The 5,000-nt window shown below is 44.0% G+C and overlaps 4 non-coding genes across 4 annotated transcripts; all 4 read right to left on the reverse strand.

Moving 5' to 3' along the window:
• Positions 1-36: 36 nt before the first annotated feature.
• On the reverse strand, positions 37-118 carry trnai-gau (transfer RNA isoleucine (anticodon GAU)). The gene has a single exon. It is a non-coding gene; the product is annotated as a tRNA-Ile (tRNA).
• Positions 119-668: 550 nt separating this feature from the next.
• On the reverse strand, positions 669-739 carry trnag-gcc (transfer RNA glycine (anticodon GCC)). The gene has a single exon. It is a non-coding gene; the product is annotated as a tRNA-Gly (tRNA).
• Positions 740-2,945: 2,206 nt separating this feature from the next.
• Positions 2,946-3,027, reverse strand: trnas-aga (transfer RNA serine (anticodon AGA)). The gene has a single exon. It is a non-coding gene; the product is annotated as a tRNA-Ser (tRNA).
• A 1,444-nt stretch (positions 3,028-4,471) lies between these two features.
• trnai-gau (transfer RNA isoleucine (anticodon GAU)) lies at positions 4,472-4,545 on the reverse strand. The gene has a single exon. It is a non-coding gene; the product is annotated as a tRNA-Ile (tRNA).
• Positions 4,546-5,000: the final 455 nt, after the last annotated feature.

Consider the following 5,000-nt stretch of genomic DNA (forward strand, 5'->3'; position numbering starts at 1 on the left):
CAGCAACAGGTTTTGGCAAGAGAGGAGGAGACTGCCTGGGCCGAACGGGGATCGAACCCGCGACCTTGGCGTTATCAGCACCACACTCTAACCAACTGAGCTAACAGGCCTCGTGCCCCCTGTCCTCTCTGTGCTGCAAAAAATGGAATTCAGGGAAGTTTCTTTTGTCCTTCTTTGAATAGAAAGCCCTGCGATTCAGTGTACGGGCTTTCTCGTGCTGTTTAATGGTTCTTGTAACCCAAATCCTACACTGGCCTGAAGTGCCCCCCCATTTCACAGCATTTTTCAGCTGATTTCAAATGTACCTAAAGGAGAAGCATTATTGAAGACCATCAATTACCAAGAGCTTTTGTCAAAGGTTTTGGTGGTCACTTTTAATGACCACAGAGAGCTATGACCTCGGTTTTACATCTCATCCAAAAGACGGCGCCTTTTTACCACACAGCGTCTCCGTCACTATACTGGGGCATTGGGACCCGCACAGACCTCAAGGTGAGCGCCCCACCCCTGGCTCCATTAACACCGCTTCCAGCTGTAAGCTTTGCTTTTCCCTGTAGGTCACCCTCATCCGGGTACTGACCTGGCTCACAGCTTCTAAGCTTCAGTGGGTTTTCAGTTGCGAGTTGAAAGGGGATGCAAGTGATGGAGCCGCTCGCTGCAAAAGCCACTGCATTGGCCGGGAATCGAACCCGGGCCTCCCGCGTGGCAGGCGAGAATTCTACCACTGAACCACCAATGCACGCTGCAAGGCTCTACAAAAAAGACGCTTTTTTACCACTCTGTGCTGGATGTTGTGTCCCAAGGGAACTTCTGGACGAGTGAGAATTTTCTGCTATCAAAATTTGGTTTCGGAGACTTTTGGCAGCCTACAGATGCAGCCATTCAAAATGCGCGGGCGATAACGCATTATTTTGCGGTACGCTGTACGCAGTCTACCGCAAGCTACCGGTAAATACCGCGAGTTACCGTAAATTCTCCTATAATACGACAAGCAAAATAATAGTATCCGGAATTTCCGCAAGGTGGAGCTAATAAAGCTCAACCTCTCATGTTTGAGCTGTGGCCATCAAAGTCTTTAACGAAGATATTACTAATAGTATTAATAATGAATGACCTTGGACAAGCTGTAAGTGTAAACTCAAAGTATTGCCCTGGTCAACATTCTTTTTTTCATTGACCGTCTTTGTAAAAGTAACACCACAGCATTTCGCAATCACGCATTTGTTTCCAATCATGCAAAGTACAGTAATTTTTGAGAATCGATTCACCATGCCTTTCACATGCTCATAAAAGAGATTGATTTAGGAACATAAACATATTACCGTATGAAAACTGTACTGTATACAGTATGTATATGTATATTTAATGTCTTAACTGTGCCCGTTTAAGTATTGAATATTCATATCTAATTTTACCACTGAAGGGAAATCTTAGTAGCTGAGCATAAAAAGAATAGGAGCATACTGCAACGCGTGTGAAGGCCATAAACGATATTAATTTTGGAACATAAACATACAGTATATGGCTGGTCTCGGTACTTTAAAGAAAACATACACGAAACATGGTTTCATTATGACCAGAATCGGTCTTGAGATATTTTTAACTTGATTTACAGTATTTGAGAGGTATGTCTTAACACCGATACTACAGTGCTTAAGTACTGCTCACGCATATATTTCTAGGTTTATATTATGCATTTCATACGGTCAAATTACTTTTGAGCAACTAATAAGAAGCGCGAAACGGTATGCGTTTTAGTTTCGTTTTGTGCTGGGACCCGTGGATTGCTTAGAGATATCAAGTACATACAAGTCATTTTTTAAATGTTGTAGTTCGTCTTGAAAAAATGTTACGAGTACATCATCTATCAACAATTACACAGGTTCTGTTTCCATATTGCGGATTTTGGTTACGTAATATTATTTTCTAGATTTCACGTTGTGAATATATGATTTGGGCAAACAGAGCCGCAAAGAAGTACATTATGGGTTGTTGTTGTTTTTTTTGCAGTTTTATCTAGAACAAGCGATGCTTAAACCTTTGTCTGATTCTTGTGAAACTATCCACACGACAGTTACAGTACCTAGGAGTTGACTTCAGTGATGTCACTGATGGGATGTTTCTAAAAATCCATCCTCTGTAAAACGTCTTCTCTAGTTGTCCTGCATATGTATTCGCTAATGAAGCTGTGTGTTCTGAGCCTGGATCTCTACATTTCTGTATGAACCAGCTTAGAGGGCTAAAGACAGCTTGTGTTTAAATTGAGTGTAAGGCAATTTATGCTTCTAAAGTCATGGTCAGCATTTATTATTGTACTGTGCTGTAAACTTGTTTGTGTGCCTAGTCACATTATTTTATAGCGTTTTTATAGTGTTATCAAATCCGGTGGCGCTGTGTGTTAGTTTCCTGACTCCCATGTCACATGGTCTGTGATTGAAACCTGTGAAACCGGTTTAATTCGTCACAGCCAGCACTCCGGCAGAGAGGGGGTTGTACTCGTAAAGTAGAAGCAGGCGAGATTTCCAGCGAAAGACACCTCCCCCCCACCCTCATACGATTCGCATTGTAATTACACATTGTAATTGTATTACACATTGTACACATGCTTAAAGAGAAGAGAGAAAACGCAAGCCTTCTTCAGGTGTGAGGGTCTTCTGCTCAGAATGAACTTGAACTTTATTGCCATATGTAACCGGTACTGGTACAATGGAATTCTTACTTACAGAAGGTCTCTCGATTGTAAAACAAGTGTAAAAAACAAGACAAAGTGCAAACAGTGCATCAAGACAATGTACAAACAAACAATAGACAATGTGCAAGTAAACATGTAGACATTTCTTTCCAAGGCAGCGGGTACAAGCGATCTCGCGTTTTAAAACCACCAGGAAAAGCAGAAAGGCACTTTTCCTTGCTTGCGCCGGCACACAACAACGTGAGGAGGACACCGTAGTCGGCAGGATTCGAACCTGCGCGGGGAGACCCCAATGGATTTCTAGTCCATCGCCTTAACCACTCGGCCACGACTACAGCGCGCGCCGCCGTTGTTGCGTTCTTGCTACAATCTCACATGGATCGCGAGGCGCCGGCGGAAACCTTTTTCAAAGTCGTTCTCCATTAAAAAAAAAACCTTTCCAAAATACAAGCCTTGCAGACAGACACGCCTCAGAGGACTTAAGGGTGGCTTCATGTGGGAATGATAAAGTCTCCCCGTCCGGACAGGAAAATGGCACTTTGTTAGACACAAAGAAACAATCAACAACAGACAAATGTCCACAAGCATTTAAGAAGCCGCACCATGTTCTTGCTACAATCTCACACGGATCGCGAGACGCCGGCGGAAATCTTTTTCAAAGTCGTTCTCCGTTAAAAAAAAAAAACCTTTCCAAAATACAAACCTTGCAGACAGACACGCCTCAGAGGACTTAAGGGTTGCTTCATGTCGGAATGATACAGTCTCCCCATCCGGACAGGAAAATGGCACTTTGTTAGACACAAAAAAACAATCAACAACAGACAAATGTCTACAAGCATTTTAGAAGCCGCACTTGAAATAGCTCTTATATTCGTGTTAGACGCAGGAATCGCCTTTTTATTGACGCTCTTACGAACGCCATGGAAAGCAAAACAAAGCAAAGCAGAGCAGAACAAAACGAACAAAATAAAACCCTCACGTCCAGCACTTGAATATAATGCCGTTACGTGCCGAAGCGGTATTGGACGTCATCCTAGCACTGCAACCCGGGGCGTACGGTATACGGGAACGAGCACACGTCACGAATTGTCTCTAATCACTCCCTGCACTGTAAGGCGCCTTGAAGCGTGCACCCTCAACATTCATCTTTGCGCATCTGTGAAAGGTAAACTCTTGAGCAAACTCTGAACCAGTCGCTCAAACTCCAGCTAGGATTAGGGGTAGCATTCCCACGCTACTTGAACACTTTGTTTACGCTCAGTGCTGGATTTTGGGAACTTTAGGACGAGTGGGACTTTTCTCCTATCTGTCAATTCGTTTTGTTTTGGAGACTCTTGGCTGTCTGTGTTGTATAGTGCAGCGTGAAGAAAACGTTTTCGAAAACTGTGCCGGCTCAAAAGTTGTAAGAAATCCTCTCCAGCTCTTTTAAGTCTCTTCAGTTTTGTCATTTAAAGTGAAACTAGATGTATAACTGGAGCCTCACTTATGCAAATGGTGAGGCTCCAGTTCAACATCTAGTTTCACTTTATATGACAGAAGTACGTCAGACTGCGCCGGAATGGGGGATCACTTACGGTTATTTTTACCATCTTAAACATTTGAAATCCTCCCCTATGCAATTGTGACACTTCATCTTGGCTCCACCTAGGACACTCTTCAATCTTCCATCACTTCTCTCTTTTCCCGCAACACTCTCATCTGTTGGTAGTATGTGGCGTCTTTGCATTACCACCAATCTCACCACAGCAACAGGTTTTGGCAAGAGAGGAGGAGACTGCCTGGCCCGAACGGGGATCGAACCCACGACCTTGGCGTTATCAGCACCACACTCTAACCAACTGAGCTAACAGGCCTCGTGCCCCCTGTCCTCTCTGTGCTGCAAAAAATGGAATTCAGGGAAGTTTCTTTTGTCCTTCTTTGAATAGAAAGCCCTGCGATTCAGTGTACGGGCTTTCTCGTGCTGTTTAATGGTTCTTGTAACCCAAATCCTACACTGGCCTGAAGTGCCCCCCCATTTCACAGCATTTTTCAGCTGATTTCAAATGTACCTAAAGGAGAAGCATTATTGAAGACCATCAATTACCAAGAGCTTTTGTCAAAGGTTTTGGTGGTCACTTTTAATGACCACAGAGAGCTATGACCTCGGTTTTACATCTCATCCAAAAGACGGCGCCTTTTTACCACACAGCGTCTCCGTCACTATACTGGGGCATTGGGACCCGCACAGACCTCAAGGTGAGCGCCCCACCCCTGGCTCCATTAACACCGCTTCCAGCTGTAAGCTTTGCTTTTCCCTGTAGGTCACCCT

The sequence above is a fragment of the Atractosteus spatula genome, assembly GCF_055471065.1.
Source record: "Atractosteus spatula isolate fAtrSpa1 chromosome 16 unlocalized genomic scaffold, fAtrSpa1.hap1 SUPER_16_unloc_2, whole genome shotgun sequence".
In the NCBI taxonomy this organism is placed as follows: Eukaryota; Metazoa; Chordata; class Actinopteri; order Semionotiformes; family Lepisosteidae; genus Atractosteus; species Atractosteus spatula.